A 24,927-nucleotide genomic window follows, 5' to 3' on the forward strand; every position below is an offset into this window, starting at 1 on the left:
TAAGACCCCGCTCATATGCTCAACACTGGGATATCTATAATATTCTATGGTGTCGCTTTAAAAAATAAAGACCTGAGCTTCTTTTGGGGGAGAGTCATACGTTTTGGCCCCAATAGATTTCAATGGGAGGGCCTGAAACGTGCGGAGATGTTTTTTTTTTGCCTAGTATCTAGCTTTCCATTGGCTGAAATGAATAATAAAAAACAACCAAAGAAGCTCAACTGAAGTGTGAATGGGGCCTGAAGGTGACCACACACGATGTTATATGATTGTACAATCGCCTTTAGATCTAGCAGTGACTATGTAGTAGATGGGCCGGCCTGATTGGTTGCACTTTGATCATTTAGGGAGGCTCTTCACATCTAAAGGAGATTGTACACTCGGATTGTAACCTGTATGCTCAGCGTTTGGGGTTTTAGGCTTGTTGCTAAAGGTTGTACAGAGAACTTTGGTGATGGGAAATGTTGAATAATCCATGGCGGCTTTCATTTACTGGTAGCCTCACCGATGTCTGATTATGATGGCTGGTTGGATGGGGTTACTGGTCTCTGTTTGCTGATTTGAATATTGAAGTCTACACCTTGTCCTGTGTGTACAGACAATTGCTGTCTAGGAACCGCTGTGCTTCTTATGCCTGGCTTGCTATGGAGTTGTCCTCATTTGTGATATACATTTGATTTGGATGTTTTGTGTCTATCAGTTTATAGCCTTGTAGCGCAGAGTTTCCAGGTTGCATTCCCACTGAGGGCGATCTCTTCATAGAGTCTTATCTTCCCTCTTCATAGTCTTCCATCCATGCTTTGTTGGGTTCCCTTCCACCATGAAAAGATAAACTGGATGGTTAATTGGATTCCACCCAAAATGGCCCTACAATGTGTATACATGAGATGAGAGTTGATCAGTCTGGGAGATGGTGTAATCTCTGTGAGTTCTTCCAGATGCCGCTGGTTGGTACTAGAGGGGAATCGCCAATCGGGCAAGTTAGGAAACCTTTTTTTTCTCTTACTTCACACCTGAGCAACGTGAAGGCCTCCAATCATTTGTAATGGTGCCAATTCACACCTAAACAATTTGAAGACCCCATAATTTTCAATGGTACCCTCATGTCTAAGCAACGTGAAGACCCCCATTATTGTCAGTGGTGCCCCTTTGCACTTAAGCAACGTGAAGACCCCCATTATTTTCAGTGGCGCCCCTTTGCACCTGAGCATTGTCTCTTGTAACTCAAAAAATGTGTAACATTGTTTCAGACAGAATTGTGCATTTTTGGCCCCATAGACTTCAATGAAAGTGCCTGGAAAACGCACGCAATGCATGTTTTTTTCTTGCAGCTTTTCTTCCATCAACCATCTCCTATTTCTAGTAAATGGCTTATCATAGACTAAAATAAAAACGCTCATGCCTGAAAAAACCCCCAAAGGCTGAGAATGCTCACATGTTAGGCCCCATTCACACTAAGCGTATTGCAAATCGCGCGAATGCCATTTTGCACGATATGCGGTTTTCCGCGCAATATTGCGCAAATGATTGCATTCGACCGAGTGCAATCGCACAACATCCGCGGCAAAAAAGGATCCTGCAGCAGAAACGGGCACAGCCCCATTGACTCGCATCGGAGAGCGGTATCGCGCGGATAATATGCGCGATATCGTGCGATAAATCGCTCAGTGTGAATGGGGCCTTACTGGGGGCTAAAAGAAGGTGATGCATGCTTGCCTGCTGTAGAGAAGGACCCTTGTGGAAGCAGTGGCCTCTCTGCAGAGGTCCAACATGCCCCCCTGTTGAGTCATACCTCTAGCTATGCAATTGGCAAACGTGTGCTCCCTACTGATGAAAGGGCTGTGGCCCTGACTCGGCACGTGGCATGGAGGGAGAGCATGTTGTCTTTACAATCACTTTATCATACAATGGGTCTTGGTATCTATGTACTGCCCCGGCTCTGTAGTGTGTTTGGTGTCTCTTATAAGAACGTGGCCGTCATGTTGGTGTAAGATCACGTCCTTTGTTTTCACTGAAGCATGAGGAGTGAACAGCGGGAGGCCACATCAGGCCGGGAATAGAAGTGGAAGCCCACGTCTACAGCGTGTTGGTGTATCTCTTACACGCCGTCACCATACATAACAAGTCCGCCTCGTCTGTCCGGCCTGTGCACATGTAACGCATAACATTGTTTTTGTTATCGTTCTGAAGCCTCCATCGTTCTCGGGCCTATTTCACAGGAAGTTCCCGTCTTGTCAGTTTTATCTTGTAAATTTTGACGGATCACATTTTTAACCATTGCCTGCTGAAGTTTGATCCGCGGGAGGCCCCCGATGGCACCACCTGGCTCAATCAACTTTCGCCAAAGGAGCCGGGTGGAAAATTCTCGGCTGAAGAGTAGTGATGGGCTCAGGCGTGTTCGCAGCTCCGCGTGCCGAGCCAGACAGGAAGTTGACAGTGCCGCAGCGCCAATCACAGGTACTGAGACATTATCCCGGTCCGCAGCTGCAGAGATAGGGATGTTTCTCAGGGCCTGTGATTTGCGCTGTCAGCTTCCTGGTGGGCTCGGCACGCGGAGCTGCGAACACGCCCGAGCCCATCACTACTGAAGAGTGACTGAAGCCAATCGGATGCAGTCATTGTTCAGTTATTATAGTCACGGGTGCCATTTGTCTGAGTACAATAGTAGGCAGGAGAGAGTCCTCCATCCACGCTGTAATTGGGGAATCAAGTAAGGGCCGGGGCATCCCCATAATAAAGCAGCACACCCATTGTGGGGGTGACAGCAGCCCCCCCACCCCGGCTGACAGCTTTGCCACCTTCTCCTGGCCTCCTCAGGTGGCAAATAAGGTAGGGACGGCCGTGTGTGTGTTGCAAGACTTGTTGCTCTCATAGTTGAGCCATAGACATTGGACAGCAGTCAGAAGACCCATGTGCAGTTGGCTCGTTCTGTGCAGTGATCATGCTATGAACATACATGATCACGCTGTCTGAGCTTCGGCCTTGCTTATGCAACACAACTGTGATTGGCTAGGAAATTCCATCTCGGCTGACCTGTTCTTCATTAGAAATCCATTGGCCTATAAAGTCTGGTCAGCAGTAGCTCATAACGTGTCAGTTTATCCAAGCATCAGCTATATCAGGAGGTCAACGGGCCATGTGTTACCTTTAGCACAAAAGAATCCTGAACTGCGTAGAGTAACATTGCTGACCTCTTTCTTAAAATATCTGTGCAGGTTCTCCTTCATCCAGGCTATGGTATAGCTGTACAAAATAAATCAAAGCACCCCGACTTGCTGTATTTTTCTTGAAGACGTTTTGCCGGTCATCCGACTAGCTTTCTCAATTCCTGATTGTGAAAGCTAGTCAGATGATCAGCAAAACGTCTCCGAGAAAAATACAGCAAGCTCAGATGCCTTGATTTATTTTCTACAGATATCTGTCTGAAAATGTTAGTTTTCTGGCTGTGTCTTCAATACCTTCTGGGCCACTGACCCTGAGATGAGCATGGAGCAAGTGAAGTCAGAACACTTGATCTGCATACTTGTTCCAGGTCCGTGACACAGTATTGACCCAAGAATGCGTTTCCGATAATGTCCACCAACAGGTCAGTAAAGTGTATGTATAGCCATAAAGTTTTAGTTTAGAAGAGGGAAGCGGTTATAACATCTGAGGGTTTGGTCTTTGCGGTCTGTGTAGCACTGGGGAAATTTCCTTTCACAGAGATGCAACAGGAAGTTAGAAGAAATATCACAAAGGCCCGCTCTTTGTGAGAGTTCTAACTTCCTGTTGCGTCTTGTATTGTACCTGGAACCGGTCCACAGACACCATTGGAAGATTTCCCTTCACATCTTGTTCTGCGGACAATTTTTAAATGTTGGATTTCCCTTTTCTATCTCAGTGACAATGTTCGCCAAACAAACAATTGAACAATTGGGCGGGTCTCCAAAATGGGAACCAAACAGCGATACATGCATGCATGCATGCATGCATACATACATACTCTGTTTACACACACACTACATTCAGGGAGATTTCAGAAGCCCAACAAAGCTTTGTGTGAAAAGAATACTTTGTAGGGGCTCGCTGACACCGGCCCACACATGTTGAGCACCATATAACGCATGAGTACCGGTGTGCAGGGTGACGGGTGGTGTGATACGTTGTAACTATTTTTTCCTTCTTAACTTTGTTTCCTATTTTTTGTTTCTTTTATTGAAGTATTTAAAAAAAAAATGACACTTCATCTTCAGATTTCCTCTCCCTTACTCTCTCGGTGATGGTCTTACCAGACAGGAAGTGAGGCGAAATCACCCACATGTTTCCTGTCATTTACTCTCTTGGTAGCAATAGTCTTGCCAGACAGGAAGTGAGGTAAATCACCAACAGGTTTCCTGTCACCTACTCTCTTGGTAACAAATGTCTTACCAGACAGGAAGTGAGGTGAAATCACCCACAGGTTTTCCTGTCATTTACTCTCTCGGTGACAACGGTCTTACCAGACAGGAAGTGAGGTGAAATCACCAACCGGTTTCCTCTCATTCTCCGGGTGACAACGGTTGTAGCAGACAGAAAATTAAAAGACTAGAAAATTAGAAGAAAGGAAAGAAATAAAAATGGCTTTCCTATATAGACGTAGGGGAAGACTAAAACCCCCATTAGGTTGTGTTCCTTCCTGCCTGGTGAAAACATTGTTAGCAGGGAAGGAAGTAGAAGGAAACCTCTCTAACACAGGGGTGGGCATCTCCGGGCCCTCCAGTTGTGCTCTAACTACAAATCCCAAAATACCTCTGGGAGTCCTCTTACTGTCAGTCTTGCAATGCCTCACGGGACTTGTAATTCCAGAACATCCGGAGTTGCCCACCCCTGCTGTAACAGATCCCTAGATGGCAGTAAAAACCCATCAGGGGTTCTAATTCCTCACCAAATCAGGAAAAAAAACAAACGCTTTGGCTGGACTTGTCCTTTTAAGTGTGTGTGTGCGTGTGTGTGTGTGTGTTTAGACACCCATATTTATTAAATGTGCTGGCGTTCTTTCCTGCCTAGTAGTTGGTTGCGTCTTGATGAACAGGTTATCTCACTGTAAAGCTGGCCTTATACTCTACGGTTTTATTTGTTTTCCCACCCTAAAGATTACTCATTACATCCTGTTCTGGAGACACAACAGGAAGTAAGCAGAAATCATTTCTAAAGCAGGCCATACACAGTGCAAATTTCAGCCAGTTCTTGATGAACCATCCGAAATTCACACAGTGGGTGACCCTTCCATCTGGCATTCTTCAATTGGAAAATCGAAGGAGCCGGATGGAAAATCTTCAGGTGAACAGTGACGGCAACCAATCGGGGGCATACCGCTGTCAGAATAGAAGGGAAACCGCGGTACATTCGTCCACCATGTTTAATGCGGATGAAAGAAAATGGAAGATTTTTTTATGTCCAGCTCGCGGGTTAAATGGGGAAACAAATATAACAGCACATGGCCAGCTGTAGTCGATCCTCGGTCTCTAATGACGTTAAACACTCACAATGCTCCTCATAGCCAAAGAGGATAACATAGGCTGCGTAGACTTTTGGTCACATTAACGCGGGAACAGTATATATATATATATATATAAAAAAAATGTGATTTAATAATGAGGACTTTTGTGAGGTTTAATGACACGTCCACTTTAAAGTGAATGTAATCCCGAACAATGAGCTTCCTTTATTTGTTACCTTTGGGTCTGTTGGGGGTCTATTCATTAATGGTTTCACCCAAGACTCATGCAACTTTCACTCACGATTCAGACTTTTTTTTTTTTTTAATGATTCAACTGGAAAAATGTATTCATCCTGGGTGAAAAGTTGTGTGAATCCAGTGCACAACATTTATAAAGTGACCCCTTTTTATTATAGTTTAGGAAAGCTTTTTGTTCTATCAAAGTGCAAAAATTACCTGTCAGAAATTCAGAGCTGTCTTGTGCATGTTTTTGTTGTTGCCTCATGGATTTTTAATTGGCCCTCTTAGTTCTCATCTTGGGCTACAGAATGATTAGTGTATCTTTGTAGAGACAGGAAGAGTGGGAGTGGTTAAAGGAGAACTATGAGGTGAGTGCTTTTCACTCACCTCATAGTTCTAGCCGAATGCGGCGTCTCAGTATACCGCGAGCTACAGCTCGTGGTATTCTCAGCCTAGGGTGACGGGAGGACGTAAGTTTGTGTCCTCCCGTTACCCTAAGGAGAACTATGGGGAAAAGCCTTAACACCATAGTTCGCCTTTTTAAGTAGTTTAGCAAAAGAACACTGGGCAGGGCTGACACCACAAAAATGAGATGTGTTTTTGACCCATAATAGGGCTTAGGAGCCGAGTGCATTTTTGGGTGATGAACCGATGCTATTCTGTACTTACAAGGTCTTTCAAGGAATAAAACCTGGCCATGTATTGCAGAGGTTTACCTGGTATAGGAAAGCCTTTATAATAATGCATTGCATGTTTTTTGTTTCCCCCTAACATCCTCTTTATTGACCCTTTTTTCTCATTTGATCATGTTTTACCTTTTGCCAATAGTTTTTCAGCTAATCCCATGAAGGTAGACTATAGTTTTCCAGGACCAGCCCGGGTACCTTGCAGTAGCTTGCATCTCTAGTTCTTCATGTTCTTGTAGATTCTGATCCTGAGCTGATATTTCAGAGTTTTATCGGCACAATGCAGCCATTGTCTGCCTGCTATCTTCCCAGCACAGTCTCTATGTACTGTACGTACCGTGCTGCATTGTGGTGAACAGGAATAAAAACATTGTAGCTGACAGGCTGAACTGACACCTTATTGGAGATGATGGTTTAGGGCTGCAACAACTAATCAATATAATCGATTAATCGGCTTCCGATCAGTTGGCCCTGTTCACGGGTCCACAAACGCTGCGCGCTGCACCTCCTCCCCAACTCACGCTCACCGCTGCCAGACCCGCCACATTTGTTTACTTCCACCGCTCCAAGCTTGCTCCTGTGATGGACTACAACCTTAATACAAACTAGTAGTCCATCACTGGAGCCATTTTTTAAAATGTATTTTATTGTTTATCCGATTAACCGATTAATCGAACTTAATAATCGGCTAACCGATTTTGAAAATAATCGTTAGCTGCAGCTCTATGATGGTTGGTTATAGTAAACCTGCCATGAGAAAGAATACGGGGGTTGCCATTGGTGACCTTCTGAAAATACTGTTTGCCTGGCTCGTCCGCTGACCCTCTGGCAGTCTTTTGTAATTCTTGTCTGAGGCCCCAAATTCTTGCAGGTGGTGTAGCTGCCCATTCGTCTTGGCAAAATGCCTCTAGGTCATGCAAAGTCTTTGGTCATCGTGCGTGAACCGCACGTTTTGAGAGGGGCTTGATGAAATTAAGGTCAACAGGCTGATGGCCGCTCCAGAACCTTCACCTTTTTCTGCAGTAACCACTGGAGGGTCAACTTGGCATTGTTGTGCTAGAGCCTAGAGCGTCCCATGCGCAGCTTTCGCGCAGAAAAAAAAGCAAACTGTCTGCCGGTATTTCTAGAAAACATGCTGCATTCATCTTTCTATCAATTTTCACAAGATTCTCCTTGACCATGCTTCACAGTGGGGATGGTATGTTTGTCTCTATAGGCCTTGCAGTTGCTCTGACCCAGCTGCGTGAGTGACAGCTGGCTCTGCCTATCTAGAGGCAGAGCCAGCTGTACCCGCCCCCGTCCGTTCCGCCAGTCAGCGCTGGAGGATCGGAGAGGGGAGGAATCCCTGCAGGGAGCCGTGACTGACGGTCACGGCTCTCTGCAGGGATAGATCGAGAAGTGAGCGAGCGACGGTATGTGTTTGCTCACTTCCCGATCTATTGAGCCGACATGTGACAGTTTCATTGTCACAGGTCCGCTAGAACTATTAAGGTGCCCATACACTGCACGATTCTCGTACGAGAATCGCGGGAAATCCCGCGATCGTACGAGAATCGTGCAGTGTATGGAAGGCGTGCGACCGTTTCTACTGTACGGTCGCACGTCTTCCGTCGAACCAGCAGGCTAGAAAACCCGCCGGGAATCGTACGATTCTCGGCGAGTAAGTGGCCTGCTGGTTCGACAACTGCCGAACGGGCCGGTGTGCGCACGCGCACACAGCCCGTTTGAAGTCATTGTAAGCCCGCCCCTCATTGCAGTCATCGTAAGCCCGCCCCTCAGGGGGGCGGGCTTGCGATGATCGCAAGTACGATCTGCCTGTCCAAGATGGGCAGATCGTACGTTTTTTTTTTTTATCACTTTACAACCATCGCAAGACTAAGGTCTTGCGATGGTTGTACAGTGTATGGCCACCTTTTAGGCTGAATGATTTTCACTCACCTCATAGTTCTACTTTTTAACTATTTACAGAAATGTATCCTATTTGTGTATCACTCGGCTGTAGATTCTCAAATCATCTCTGAATTGGTGCTGACTTAGAGGCCTCATTCACACTGCCGCGCGTATATATGTGCGTATAGTGCCATATGCAGCATATGCAAATAAATGGCTCCATACACATAGCTGTGTATGGAGCTGTATATTTGCGTAGCGTAAAAATGCGCAAAAACAGAATGGACTCGGAATGCGTCCGGGCAGCGTATTTACGCGCATATACGAGTGTTTATGCGCATATACGTACGTGCGTACAGTTCATTAACATTTCTATCACGAATGATACATTGTGGGATTGCAAATAGTGCAATTTTGTATCCGAAGTTCAATTTGTTTCGGATTTAGACGAAATCTCAACTTTCTGTAGTTCCGGATGAGTTTACGAATATTTGTTGCGAATATCACAGAAAACCGTATACAGATATTAATACTAAAGCTGAAGCTCCCAGACCTCAATGGCATTGTTGATCTGAATTTCCGAATACCTTCCAGGAGCTCCAGAAAGCAATACGGATCTGGGAGCCATATTAAAGCTGAGACTTCCAGACCCGAAATGGCATTCAGGAGCTCTCAAATGGTATTGGGACTCCATTCAGGTCTTGGAGCATCAATATTATGTATATAGAAGTAGTATTCTATAATACGAATGAATATTCGTAGCGGCAACATTGTGACCCATATATACAGAAAAGTAAACCCGAGCCTCCCAGACCCGAATGGCAATTGGGAGCTCCTGAATGCAGACCCATTCGGATGCATTAAAACAAAAAACACATCTGATTGGCCAGAAAAGTCACAGGTCCGATTCAGTTTAGTTTTTGACCGAAATTCAAACTGGATCGGAAATTCGTATGTGTCCGAATTTCGAAAAATGAATCCGAATTTTGATTTGGAATTAAACGAATTGCACATGTCTAGTGCTGACACTGTCCTTCCTTCTGGAGGGGGGCTACTTTTGTTCCCCATGGTCCCTGTGTGTGTAGTAACATGAGATTGTAGTCCATGTAGTCCATCAATTGGAGCGGTGACTACATTAATAAACACAGGGACCATGGGGAACACAAGTATCCCCCCTCCAGAAGGAAGGACAGTGTCAGCACCAATTCAGAGATGATTGGAGGATCTACAGCCGAGTGACACACAAATAAGATACATTGTTGTTCATAGTTGAGGTTCTTGAATATATTTTTAAGATTTAACTCCTCAGTTTAGTGTCACTTTAATCTTCATTGATTTACTGTAATGTACATGGACTCTTGTGCAGCAGAAGTATTGTACTTAACGCCCTTGAGATTGGAGCGGAGCGTGGGAAAATTCTCCAGTAGACAGATTTTATGACGTTATTGTTAGCTGTAATGTCCAAGGATGCTGTAACTTTTGTTTTGTCAGCTTGTGTGCTACATTTTGGGTGTGATATGTTTCAGGGAGCCTCCATGAGATGACATGTAGGATTTACAGTAGTAACCTAAAGCAACCAACTTCCAAGAATCTTTCTTTGATGTGATGACTTCGGTTTGAAACCTTGTGTAATATGCCGGTGTTCTATCGAAAGCTCCAACTCATCGAAATCTCTACCTCACTTCCGGGTACTTGCAAGTTAGAGATTTTGACCAGATGACGTTAGACTGCAAAACACAAAGACTGACGCAGCTTCTGCACAGCTACGTTTTAAACATTTTCAGCAGGTGGCAAACTCGACGAGTATTCTGAAAACGCTATGCGCGCATGCGCACCGCAACTGTACAGAGCTCTAGTCTTTCTGAGCACCGGAAGTGAGGTAGTTGGAGATCTCGATGAGTTGGAGCTTTCAATAGAACACCGCCACTGCGAAAGTTAACTGAGATGGATTGTCTCACAGTACCGGCACTCCCACTCTACGGTGCCCATACACTCTGCGATTATCCTTCGGAAATCATCCATGAATGGTCTTTCGGACGATAATCGATCAGTTGATGGGACACCAACGATTTTGATTACTGTTCTCCTGCCGGAATTTCCTCGATCGGTCAGGCTTTTTTCGAATCGTGCGAAAGTTGACGGATTAGTGGCGCTTTTCCGTACGAAAAAATTGCAGCAAGAACACTGCTCATGCGCATAGGAAAATCTGTTTTGTTGAAGGTATTGCTAACGAACGATTATCGAAATCGACACTGGTCTGCGCATGATGGGGTATTTGAGCTGGAATCGAAAGAGGGTTCTTGGCAGCAACGAACATTTCTAAAATCTATAGGCATATGGCCGGCTTTACACTGATTCCTGGTGTACAAAATTTATAGGATATTAAAGTGTAACTAAAGCCATTTTTTATATAACTTTTAGTTTTTGAGTATATTTGGAATGTTTTCAACACTTCTTTTTTTTTTGTGGCCTAATTGTGGCCAGGAAGTAAGGGGAAATCTCCTCTAAAGCTGGGTGTATGCTGGTAGATCTTCAAAGGAACTTCCATACAATAGAACATTGCATAATGCCATCAGAGACTTGTAGAATGTATTTTTCAGATTGTGTTTTGATTTTAACATTCGACGTTGGAAATGAATGGAGTTACCTAGATGAATTCTACTGCTGTATAGCCAGCTTCAGATGGTTGTCACTGAAGGAGTCCCCATTGGGGCCAAAAATGCCTGTTTCTACCCCAAAAGAAGCTCCTGTACTTTTACAGGCGACACTACTTTCACATGTGAATGGGCACCATTTTAATATAACGGGGTTCCTCATGTTGAGCGTGAAAGTGCTTCAGAAAGCCCATGTAGAATGGGGTCTTAAAGCATCTCTATTGCTATCCAACATAAAACACTAACATAAGGGCTCCCTGCAAAAGACGACTCAATACTTACCTCTTTGGTGGCATTTCACAATTCTGGATGTCCCCCGCCATGCACTTTGGTTCCATCCGCAGCCTCTACATCACTGCAGCAAATAGTAGCTTTGTAAGGACTGGTGGATGGAACCAAAGAGCTCAGTGGGGGTGGGGGGGGCAAGATTCTGACACCTCTGGAATTATGTCAGATGCTAAGAAGATTCTTCGATGGGGCAATTTTTGCACCATCGCAAGGGAGCGGAGATCAGGTTCAATGCCTGACAGAGAGGTAAGTATTAAAGTGTATTTAATCCCTCGCAGACTTTTGCACATATCTACTGCTAGCAAGTTAGCAAGTTACCAAACAGGTTTAAACTTACCTGTGTCTCCGCCACGCGCTCCCGTCCAAAGATCTGAAGATTCTCAGGTGGCCGCAAAGGATCATGGGACGGGGGCATGGGCAGTAGAGATCTTCGGCCGGGAGACGAGGAGAGACGCAAGGTAAGTCATTGCAGCAGCGTGCACGCGCACAGACACCGTGGGACACAGGAGACACAGCAGTCATCGCTGGATAAGAGACCGGCACCAGCACTGGAGGGACTGCAGAAAACTACTGAAAAGAAAATGATCGGATCAAGAGGCATCATTTAAGGTAAGTCCTTACGCCAGCATTGGGGGGGGGGGGGGGCATTCTTGATTTGAATGTCACTTTAAGAGTTCACTTTTGCAGCAGCATCTTTCTCAATTTTGATAGCGACAGTCGCCTTAGGCTCTGCCCCGTGTCCACTCTACTCTCTCACACCCTTCCTCCCGGAGCTCTGATGGAAGCTCACCCGGTCACTTCTATTTTCAGACTTGTCTTAGAAATCATTCAGTCTTTGCTGGCAGCAGTATCTCCCATCTGGTTAGAATGCGTATCTAGCCAGTCTCCAGTAACTATAGATGTGCCTAGGAGCTCCTGGAGGCGTATAGAACACATACTGCTACAGAGCTGCTTTTCAGGAACTGACTACAACCATCGGGGAAAAAAAAGTCACATCCTCAAATGATCATTTGTTTAATAATGTTGGAGGTGCGGGGGAATAGCTGGGAAGACTATTGCCTTACAGCCTCGCTTCCTTTCCAGTTTTATGTATTCATTTAAAGAGACACTTAGTGGTTAGCAGCTGATCTATGGTGAATAAGCAGAACTCCAGGAAAAGCGCACAGTCGAGATGCATGTACGTGAAGTTTTTAACCTGCCAAAAGATTTTAAATTCTGTCCTAAAATCTACTTTCCTGTACCAGATAGCATAGCCAAGTCCTCGGCCTAACTCTCTTGTCCACTGCAATTGAAGCTGTGCTGTTTCGTAGGACCTACCCAAGCCTGTGACTGGTCCAGTAATTCCATAGACAAAAATGACCAACTTTGGTAGAGTGGAGAAGGGTTAGAACGAGCAATGCGCCGATATCGGTTTTTCGGTATCAAGTACCAATAATTTCTTTTCGGTACTCGCCAATACCGGAAGTCCCATTTAAGGAAGCCAGGCGGCATGTAATGACTCGCTGCCCGGCTTCCTGATCCCCAGGGGATGAGGAACCATGGAGCCGGCTTTCTTGCCAATAAAGAAGCCAGTTGGTGGGTAATGACTCACCCCTCAGGCTTCCTGATTGGCCAGCTTCCTGAACAATCAGGAAGCCAGGCAGCGGGTCATTACATGTCACCCAGCTTCCTGATTGCCCGGGAAGCCGGCTCCACGAGTATTTGGGCAAGTACTTGTACTTGCCCAAATGCTCCCGATGCTTATCCCTATACTGGAACTTTTGGTATGAGGAAGCTGGGTGGCAAGTTATTACACACCGCCAGGCTTCCTGATACCGGAAGTTCCAGTATCGGGATAAGCATCGGGAGAATTTGTATGAGTACTCGCCCAAATACTCTGTATCGGCACTGATACTAGTATTGGTGCATCCCTAGTTAAAACCCCTCAGCTTTTACTCCTCACCTGGACTCCATTAGAGGGATTTGTCAATTTTTTTCACTTCTGTCCTTGATAATGTTTTACTAGACGGGAAGCGAGTTGAACTCTCCCACAGCAACGTGGACTAAAATAATGATTTTCCTTAGTAGAGTAGGGGAAGGATAAGAGCCCCCATGATGTTTGTTTCCATCTGTGTCCCTGCTGCAGGTTTCCCCTCACTTCCTTTTTGGTGAAACCATTGTCAGGAGGACAGGAAGTCTCTTACAGAGCACTGGATAGCAGCAAAACCCAATGGGAATTCTGATCATTCCTCACACTGTCCCAAAACTGGAAAAATTATTTTGGATTGACGATTTTGAGTCGCATGCTATACATCCTTCTGCCCTGATAGAGACCCTTCCATGTATGTCTTAGGCCTTGTTCATGAGGGATTCAGCTTGTATGAGAGCAGTGTGTACAGCAAACTTTTATGATGCTTTCAACAAAGTATTTGTAAAACTTTCCACTAGCTTCAAACTGCTTTGTTGGGGACTTTTAAAGGAGAACTATGGGGTCTGTGTTTTTCCCCATAGTTCTCTTTAGGGTAACGGGAGGGCACAAACTAGCGTCCTCCCGTCACCCTAAGCTCAGTATACCGCGAGCTACAGCTCGCGGTATACTGAGACGCCGTAGCCGGAGTGGATCCCGACATCGATGTCGAGATCCGCCCAGCTGCGTGACTGACAGCTGGCTCTGCCTATCTAAAGGCAGAGCCTGCTGTACCCGCCTCCTCCCCCGTCCGTTCCGCCAGTCAGCGCTGGAGGATCAGAGCGGGGGGAGGGGGGGAATCCAGCCCCTCCCCTGTCACGACAGGATCGAGAAGTGAGCAAACGCCGGTATGTGTTCGCTCACCTCCCGATCTACTGAGCCGACCTGTGACAGTCTCATTGTCACAGGTCGGCTAGAACTATAAGGTGAGTGAAAAGCAATCACCTCATAGTTCTCCTTTTAAATGACTCTTCAGTTCTAGTTTGGGATTGTTTTACATGGATCCTAAAGTAGAACTATGGACTCCTGTTACCTGTTGGTTGGTCTTGCCATTGAAGTCCACCTCATGAAGTATCCTGTGATGGGGTGACAACGATGCTGCACTGCTCAGGAATTCAGAGAAGAGTTGTGTCCGCTTGCACTACAGTGGGATAAAAGATGGTGCAGGGGGCGTGTCTATTGACTAGCTTGTCAATCATCATTTGGCTACACCCACTGCTTTCTGCATTGACAGCACTGCCTCAGTTCTAAAATCCTCCCACTGTGAACTGCAGTGTCTGGAAGGGGGAGCGTGTGAGACATAAATGAAGGAGAATCAGGCTCACTCAGGGAGGACACAGGACGGTTTGGTTTTTTTTGGTAACTTTTGAGGTTTGTATGTCTGTGAAGCTTTTTGAAATGAGAAAGCTGGTCGGACGTCCAGTGAAACGTCTTCAAGAAAAATACAGCAAGTCCAGTTGCCTTGACTGATTTTTTTTATAGATATTTTGAGGTTTGTGCATTACATGGTAACTGGATTTGGGACTAGTTTAGGCTGTCGTAGTTGTACTTTTATTGAGAATGCTGAGGGCCGGTGCACACCTAGGCGACACCACACTGCGTGGCAATCGTGCACAATTCTTCGTGGATTGCCGCGTGGTCAGGAGTCGCCATGGTGTGAACCAATAGCGCTGTGGGTGCCATTATTTTCTAATGGCACCCCGGTCGCGCCGGGTGGATCGCGCGCTTTCACGCCGCGCTTCCGAACATGATCGCGGCTAAAACAGCCGCGCATTGTGTACCTTTTTTTTCTGCGATTGCCGTGCGGATGTCACCCCATTGAAATGAATGGGGCTGCGCGGCAATCGCTGCCTGCATTGTGCCCCGTCCCGGATGTCTGCATCGGGCCTAACTGTCACAAAGTGCTTACAAGCTTCAAGTAGTGCTGAAGCTTCCTGAATTCTGCTAGCAGCTTGTTTAAAGTGTCTACAGACATTCTGGGCCCCCTTTTTATTGCTAAATAAGAGAGAAAACCCGCATTAACCTTTTTGTAAGAAAGACTGCACAGCTATATAAATCGAACATTGAATACTCACATTCTTGCATAAGACTTAAAGTGACTGGTTCTCTTTACAGTCAGGCTCAGGTTTTACACTTTGTGCCTTTTTTATAAACTGCAGCCTCAGAGCCGTGTCACGGTAACTGGTAAAGTAGCAGGAACTGGGCATGAGCTTTGAGCAAGCCTTTTCTGATCACTATCTGGATATCATAAAGTTTGCAACACCCAACACCACCTCCTGCGCCAGGAAGATAACCAAAGTGTTCCTTTTGTTGTGCTGTGTGTGCGAATGTGCGTTTTTCTACTTTCAGCCTTGCCTGACTTGGCCACCCATAGACCTTAGAGAATGGTTGGCTTTGCATGCATGATTGACTGGTCCTGCAGTGCCCGGGGGGTCAGGAACCTATAGACATGAGATTCTTAATAGAGGCATTTGAAAACAGTAGCCTGGCAGACGGTCAATCTATGTTTTTGTGGGTACCCCAAAAAGTTCAACATGTTTTAAAAGCTAGAATTTCAATTTGAGTTAGCCAATATATTTAAGGAGACCCTGTTATTGTGCCCATTCATTGCAAAGTGACAGAATCTCTTCAGTCTCTCCAAAATACCTGGTGCTTCAGGTATCTGGGTGCCTGTGCGCTCCTTCCACAATACGGTGCTCAGGCCTAGCAATCGCCAAGCGTATATAGAGTTAGGACAATGGAGGAAGGGGTCAGTGGAAAAGGTAGACCATAAGTAGGTATGGGGCGGGGGGGGTGTGACACGGAGAGGGGAATTTATCAAAACTGGATCAGACAGAAACTGGAGCAGCTGTGCATGGCAACCAATCAGCTTCTCTCTTTCATTTTCAAATCTTAACTGAGCAAACTGAAAGAGAGATGCTGATTGGTTGCCATGCACAGCTGCTCCAGTTTTGATAAATTCCCCTAAGTCTTTAAAGTATATTTAAACCCAAGAACAACAAATTAATATATACCACAGCTTACCACTCCTTCAATATGGTGGTTGCATTAGTTTTCTTTTTTAGCCTTTTTTTCCCCTCTTATCAGACGTTCATGGTTGTAGAATGTCATCCCTGAACTGATGAGACCACAAAGTAGGCCCAAAGTGGTTTTTTTTCTGTCTCATCAGCCCTGGAATATTTCAGTGATTACTCTACAGATAAGCAATGCTGAAGATTGTGCCGTGTTGATTCCTCTTCACCTTCGTAACATCTCCAAAATACGCCCCTTCCTCACCAAAGAAACCGCAAAACTACTCATCCCCTCCCTTGTGAGCTCTCGTCTTGACTATTGCAACTCCCTCCTCATTGGCTTTCCACTACACAGGCTCCTCCCCCTTCAATCTATCATGAATGCAGCTGACAGACTCATTCACCTTACCAACTGCTCAGTGTCTGCAACCCCCCTCTCACAATCCCTCCACTGGCTTCCAGTAGCCTAAGGGATAACATTCAAAATATTAACAATTGCTTACAAAGCCATCCACAACTCCGCCCCTGGCTATATCTCAAACCTTGTCTCAAAGTATCACCCTAACCGTCGGCTCCGCCCATCCCAAGACCTCCTGCCTTCCAGCTCCCTTGTCAACTCCTCCCATGCTCGCCTCCAGGACTTCTCTAGAGTCTCTCCCATCCTCTGGAACTCTTTACCCCAACCTGTCCGTCTATCTCCCACTCTGACTGCCTTTAGGCATTCCCTAAAGACTCATCTCTTCAGGGAAGCCTATCCCACCTCAACCTAACCGCTAAACCATCACGTTCTCAAACAATTCATCCCCACACAGCTCCCTCCTCATGTATCACTGGCCACTCCCTTTTAGATTGTAAGCCCTCAGGGGCAGGGCCCTCCTTACCATCTTGTCTTGAATTGTATTGTGATTGTAATGTCTTCCTTATATTGTAAAGCGCTGCGCAAACTGTTGGCGCTATATAAATCCTGTATAATAATAATAATAATATACAAGACCGGATATTGGGGGTGATTTAGACCCCTGAAATGTGATGGCTTTCTTATGTTAAGAACTAACACCAACCTTAAAAGTTTTTGGACTGTTGGATCTCGTTGATCTGGCTCTCTCTTTAGACCAGAGGTGGATAAATCAATATGGAATTCAGGAGTCGGTCTGTCCAATCCAGGAGCCAGCAAGATTTGTTTTTTTAGGAGCCAGCTCCATTGACAAGAACTTAAAGGAGAACTATGAGGTGAGTGCTCTTCACTCACCTCATAGTTCTAGCCCTATGAGACTGTCACAGGTCGGCTCAGTAGATTGGGAGGTGAGCGAACACATACCGGCGTTCGCTCACTTCTCGATCCTGTCACAGCTCTCTGCCATGACAGGGGAGGGGCTGGATTCCCTCCGCTCCGATCCTCCAGCGCTGACTGGCGGATTGGACGGGGGAGGAGGCGGGTACAGCTGGCTCTGCCTCTAGGCAGAGTCAGCTGTCACTCACGCAGCTGGGCGGATCCAGACATAATTGTCGGGATCTGTTTCAGCTGCGGCGTCTCAGTATACAGGGAGCTGTAGCTCGCGGTATACTGATCTTTGGGTGACGGGAGGACGCTAGTTTATGTCCTCCCGTTACCGTTTGGAGAACTATGGGGAAAAGCCTTAACCCCATAGTTCTCCTTTAAGAAAACCTCAAAAGTTCCCTCCAAGTAGGGGGACGCTCCCCTTTAATAAGAGCACCTTCTTCCCTTTGCCTCCATGTTGTGTTGTGTTTCAGTGTTGCAGAAACCACACAGATTGTTTTGGTTTTAAAAGCCTTCCTGCTGCATGGAGGAAATGGGCAGGCAGCTAATGAGATGCAATCTCCCATGGGAGCAGAGAGGGGGGATGTGCACTGCAAGCAGCAGGAGTGTCGCTGGGGATGTGTGAATCCCGGATAATGTCTTCCTAGGACCGGCACTGTGTTTTATTATATGTACAGCTCACTGGAGCACATGACAGGCACACTCGGAGAATGGTCATCTCTCTGTTTACCTTAAAAGTGGTGCCATCATCAAAGGTGAACCCCAAGCAAATGTTTAAACAAATGCAGCTTCATGTAGATATGCATGCAGAAAAATAAATGCATTTTACATGGAATTAGCATACGGATCTGGATCAGTCTTCACACCGGCCTCCTATATTTCCTTGGCACAGCGGCTTTAGACTGGGAGGGGGAGGAGGTAGAACGAGAGATGGTGGAGCTCATCAATGTCGAATCGCAGGCTGGGGAAGGATTTGTGACTTGAGTTGCACAAAATGAGACTGTATACCTTTACCATGGTTCTAGTGGGGGAAGGGTTTTAAAGTCTGCATGCAGAGGATGCCTGTAAGGTAGGGGGATATATACGCACCATTCATTTCCATAATTCAGCAGGAAAAGGGTCCGCATTACCTAATAACATTTATATTGTTTAGCAAAAAAAGATCTTTATGCCATGATGACTCCAAATGTCACCATGTGCCAGGCAATGATCAAATGGTCTCTGGCTACCAGGTGCACAGTGGGTGTTTGACATTATCAAAGACCATAGACATTCTGTTGTTTTTCAATCAGACAGACCTCATCTGTGGTGTCAGCAGGAAGCAAAGGCTGCTCATGTAATCAGGACGTTTTGATTGTTCCGTGTACATTTATTGTTGAAGCATTAATACACCGATAAGATTACTTCCATTTAGATCCTTCTTTTTTTTTTTTTGTGTGGCTACCACTCCGAAATACCCGGCGCTTCTGTGTATAGGGGACCATGTGACCCCTTTGAGTTCTCGGGCCTTGGGGCCAGTCACAAGATAGAGGGTGTTCAGCCATCACTCCTCTGAGCTCTGACGCTGGATATTTTGGAGGCTGTTGTGACAGGGAAAGGAGCACACGGAGGCTCTCGTATCCTTATCTGCCCCTTCCGCCAAAGCATCCAGACCTCCGTCCACCTGAAGGTGCAGTGGCTGCTCACCCAATGATTGCTGTCACTTGTGAACAGAGCCAGCAGAGGAAGTCTTCTTCTACTCGCTTCTTCTGCGGCTTTTACAGATGTCATATAATGCAGAGGAAGAGAAGTGACTGATTTCTTGTATAGGCTCGAAGTTTACAAGTGACAGTCACAATCTGGTTAGCTATCCCAGACAGAATCTGCACCTCCTCATTCTGCATCCCATGCTGCACTGCTCCTTTACCGCCTCACCGTATTCCCTATGCTATGCTCTACATTCCCTATTCCACCCTGTGTCATTCCATATGCTATGCTGTACATTCCCTATTCCACGTTGCGTCATTCCTTATGTCGTGCTGTACAGTCCCTATTCCATGCTGCGTCATTCCTTATGTCATGCTGTACAGTCCCTATTCCACGCTGCGTCATTCCATATGTCATGCTGTACAGTCCCTATTCCACGCTGCGTCATTCCTTATGTCATGCTGTACATTCCCTATTCCAACCTGCGTCATTCCATATGTCATGCTGTACATTTCCTATTCCACCCTGCGTCATTCCATATGTCATGCTGTACATTTCCTATTCGACCCTGCGTCATTCCTTATGTCATGCTGTACATTCCCTATTCCACGCTGCGTCATTCCATATGTCATGCTGTACATTCCCTATTCCACCCTGCGTCATTCCATATGTCATGCTGTACATTCCCTATTCCACCCTGCGTCATTCCTTATGTCATGCTGTACATTCCCTATTCCACCCTGCGTCATTCCATATGTCATGCTGTACATTCCCTATTCCACCCTGCGTCATTCCATATGTCATGCTGTACATTCCCTATTCCACCCTGCGTCATTCCATATGTCATGCTGTACAGTTCCTATGCGACACCACCTCATTTTGAATTCCCTGCCATACAGTCCCTATTCCACGCTGCCTCATTCCGTATAATCTGCACCTCATTCCGCATGCCATGCTGTACAGTTCCTACTCCAAACTGTTCTGTATTAGCCCGTTCTATACCCCTTTTGCCTATATTATACTCTACACTGCCCTCTTCAATACATTGTGCTGTACATATTATATTTTGCACTCCACCATTGTGTATACATGGTAGGAATAAGTGCAAAACAAATGGCCCCCCTTTCACTGGTATCAGTAGACTGCCACAGACACTAATGATACTTTTTTTCTTAGTGCTACTGATAACCAGAGCAAGCGCTTTCTTAAAGCGACCCTGTCACCAACTTCTCATGATCACTCCTAATACCACCTTGTAGAAGAAATACTTGCGGATCGATGGTGGTGGTTTAACACAGTACATCACTTGGTGGCTGCTCTAGTATTAGGGCTTCCTAGCCAGGGGTTTATTTTTGTGATTTTTTTTTCTTCTTCTGTGTGGTGCATTTTGTGTATTGTATTCATTACTTCCTCTTTAACAAATTCTACAAATAGTCTATTAACATCAGTCGTACGTGATAAAGTTTGCCAGATATTGTCCTCTATCTTAACGATTATGAAACCCTTACTAGATGACGAAAGGTTGTGGAATGACATACATTTGTCCTGCGTCTGTTGTCACCTCTTCGGTTTTATGTTTTGTGAGACACAAAACACCATTGAGGTTGCCATTTAACCCAGGGTGCCGTATTCACTCTAATCCGGCCGCCGAGGTGCCGGCCATTTGTGCCACCCAGGGCAAAGACTGAAATTCTCTATACAGAAGTAGACAAAAGAGGCAGAAGGACTTGTGTCCTGACAAGCCACCCCAGCTGGGAACAAAGGATGCGGGGTCACTCGGTGGTGGGGGAGTAATAACCCCGGCTCCAGGGATGTGCATCAAAGATTTCTTTATCTTCTCTTGCAGACCGAATGTGTTTTGTTTACACCCCGGTCACAAGAAAAAGAGAATGGTCAGCAAAGTAAGAAGTTGTAGCCATTTGGGTTTTAGTTTTTTACTTAACCACAATGTTTATTATTGTGTCTGATTGAAAGACTAAACGGCAATACCGGGCTTTCCCATTTTTGCAATATTTTTAAGCAAGACATATTTATAGAATTCTTCTTCTTTTGTTTTTTTTTGTTTTTTATGTTCAACTTCAAACATATAATATTGAAATATATACAGTGTATACACCTACCCAATATAGGTATAGAGGCATTCACGGGTCCTGCAGCGGAGAGAACTCAAAGCATCAGTCCGTCTTTATCAAGAGAATGATAATATAGATTATATATATATATATATAATTGTGTATGTATGTGTTTAAGGATGCACCGATACTAGTATCAGTATCGGTGCCGATACCCAGTATTTGGGCAAGCACTCCTAGTCACCTAAATGCTCCGATACCGGAGATCTCCCTCTGACCGGAAGTGCCGAGAGAGCAGGAAGCCAGCTTCCTTTCCAATCGGGAAGCCGGGTGGTGGGTTATGACCCGCCTCCTGGCTTCCTGAATGGCTAGAAAGCTGGCTTCACTTGTTGCTAGGCAGCCTGGCTTCCTAACCAATCAGGGAGCTAGGCGGCACGTATTGACTCGCCTCCCGGCTTCCTGTTTGGTCGGGTGAAGCCGGTGTTCTTTCGCTAGAACACCAGCTTCACAGGCAATCAGGAAGCCATGCGACGGGTCATGACCCGACTTCTGATAATCTGGGCACACGGCACCGGTACTTTGTTTCAGCGAGTACCGCAGAAAAAATATTGGTACTCTATACCGAAAAGCCAGTATCCGTGCATCCCTAATATATGTTATATTACCACTTTTTTACTTTTATTTTTTATAGACCTGTCATACTTCACATAAATGTGGCACTTGTCAGCGTAACCAAATCATGTTCTTTTCTATCCCCTTCATGCCGAAAGGTAAAACAAAGCTAGTTTTTCCTGGCTCCTTCATATATTTTTTTCTTTCTATGTGCAGACCCCTTTTTCTGGGGTGTGCAGTTGTAGAAGGGATAGTCACCAACGCACCAGGGTCCACTCTATTGAGGTTAGATCAACATGGTATCACACAACAATGCAACATTTAACAATCACATAAGGTTCCTTCACTGTTTTGCCCGATGAAAGAACCGCATGTGGTTCTGAAATGTTACATTTTTCTGCGGTACCATGTTTATCTTGTAACAATAAGAACAGAGTGATAAAGTGGACCCCGGTGTGCTGATGACCATCACTTCTACATTTGGTGCATGCAGCGCCATCCGCAGGTCACTACAGCAACCACTGGATTATTTTGAATTGGGAAACTGGTCTGGAGTGCGATAGGATGTCTTGGGGCATGCAGCTGAGCGCACTCCCACCAGAACACAGCTCTCAATATGTTCCCATTGCACACAGTGATGGTACAAGGCCTTGAATAAGCGGCGTACTGTAGCAACTGCCTGCAGGCCGGCTGGTGCCACCACGTGGATTAGAACATAAGTTGCCAGCGTACCATGGATCAATCCTTAACCGTATAAAAGCTTTATCAAAGAGATCACTTCATAGACAGTATCCGTGTAACGTTTCAAGGCCATGCAGGACCTCTTCATCAGGCATGTCATAAGTGCAATGAGCAAATATTGAAAGAGGACATCCACCAATCAGACAAAAAGAGGCTAACCTTGAGAGAAGGAGGCCAATCTATGTGCTGCCACATATGCATACAGCCAGCGGGAAGGGGTTTAAAAGCACTAATAGAAAAAAAGAATTACTACTTCCTTGCTATCAGGAGCATTATTGTTGTATGATGTCATTAGAGACTGCATGAGTGCCATTGTTTCCATTCAGACCCTGAGTAAGCTAGCACTGAGATGAGAGGACCAGTAAGGCACAATCATGGGGCAGCAGTACTAAGCAGAAAGCAGAGCTCATATGTAGCAAGCGGATATGGCTGCTGCCTATGTGCATATATCTATACACTTCATTAGACCGGGTTAGCCTAGCCTATGAAGTATTTAGAATTCTGCTTGCATTGCATGCAGCTTTGCACCGTGTCGTATGTTTTACAGTCGGCTCATAAGTCTGAACACGGTATGGTACAAGGTACACATTACCTGCATTCCTCAGGGATGACGTGTCACCTGTCAAGAAGTGTTCAGTACTGGCCTACAGCAGTCTTATGACAGCTGAGTTACAGGTCCCAGGTATTAAAGTGACCCTGTCACCCAAAAAAAAAAAGCCCCCTTCTAGAAGAAGCGTCATTGCACAACGTACAGACCAGTGGTAGGAACCACAGCAGCCAACAAGGGGCAGCGAGCACTGCACTCATCCGATGGTTGTGTGGTTGCAGTGGCTGGGGAGCCGGGTGGTGCTGGCAGGACCACCCACAGATAGTTTTTTTTGTTGATTCAGAAAGACTCTGTACTGTTGTCAGATGGGGAAATGCAGCTTTATTCTAGATCCAGTGGGGATAGGGAGATATTCCCAACATGCACCACAAACTCCTGATTGGCTCCTACTGGTTACATGCATCTAGTTGTTACCCTGACAATTATTACATAGAGGAGAAGAAACGTTTGTACAACTGACATTTTCTCTTGAAAGATGTGTGTTTCTCTACAAGGTTTATAATGTGTGGCAGCCAAAACGTTTTCTTTCTGTTTTGTGTACAACGGCAAGGCATTAAAACTTTGAGGGGAATTTATCAAAAGTTACCCATGGCAACCAGTCAGCTTCTCTCTGAAAAGAGAAGCTGATTGGTTGCCATGCCCATCTGCTCCAGTTTTGATAAATTCCCCCCCCGAGTTTTTTAATGCTATCTGGGGCTACTTTGAAGAGATTTCCGCTCACTTCCTGTCCCGATGAGCAAGTTTTACTAGACAGGAGGTGAGGGGAACTCTCACCTCATTGCAACACAGACGGAAACAAAACATTATTTTAATAGTTAAGGGGAAAACTAGAACCCCAGTCACATATTTATTTATGTTGCAGGTTTTTCCTTAATTTATTGACTCGTAAAACCATTATCAGCAGGAAGTGAGGTAAATGGATTACCAGAGAGCATTAAACCTGATCAGGGTTCTCACCACTTTCACCTTCCACGTTCTAATTCAAAACCGAAAAATATAGATATTTTAATATATGTTTTGGCTTTAAAAACAGTTTAAATTAGTCCATAGAAATGTTAGTGACTCTCCCAAGAAGCTGGATTGGATAATGTAACATCTATGGAGCAGCCCAGATTTACTGTTCATTGTGTGCACAGCGATTAGCCAGGTTTCGATTGATTAGATTTAGGGCCCATTCCATTGTACTGAGAAGCCCCCATTTACATGTAAACGCAGGCATTTTTACGCAGATCTGGAAGCTTTTAGGACAATTGCGCATTTTTGAAGTGGTATTTATGTGTTTTCAAGATTGAGGTTTCTACACTTCCACTGCCTAGTGATCGATCAAAAATACTGGACTATTCATTCTTTTTTTTTTTCGATGGCCACAGATCTGTTTTGTTTTCCAGTTTCGTGATGGGTCCTCATTACCGGCCCCGCTAGTTCTGTATGACATTAGCTGAGAGAGCAGCATCGCATGTTAATAATTGAGGACAGGAAGTGGAACTGGTAGAACCGCTGTATGGAGATGGCCTTATGAATATTCATGGGGATACAAATCCACCGTGTATTAAACTTTTCTGTTGTCGGTCAGCGTTTTCACAACCAAACATAAAAGCTGCATGGGAAACGGACGCCGCCTCAGATCGGCTTTTTAAAGGAATATGCCAATTTATTTAAAAAAAATAAAGAACAACCCCACAAATAATTGTTTCACAACTGCATGAAAAGTATCCACTGGCTTAGATCTGCTTTTTTAAAGAAATACTCCACCTTTTG

At 45.4% G+C, this 24,927-nt stretch overlaps 1 protein-coding gene across 3 annotated transcripts in view; it reads left to right on the forward strand.

The window, feature by feature from the left end:
• Positions 1-24,927, forward strand: part of LDB1 (LIM domain binding 1) — a 136,898-nt gene that overhangs the window by 92,624 nt on the left and 19,347 nt on the right. The gene's annotated exons all lie outside the window — the stretch shown is intronic.

The sequence above is a fragment of the Nanorana parkeri genome, unplaced genomic scaffold (genome assembly GCF_000935625.1).
Source record: "Nanorana parkeri isolate BGI_ZX_2015 unplaced genomic scaffold, ASM93562v1 scaffold113, whole genome shotgun sequence".
Classification (NCBI taxonomy): Eukaryota; Metazoa; Chordata; class Amphibia; order Anura; family Dicroglossidae; genus Nanorana; species Nanorana parkeri.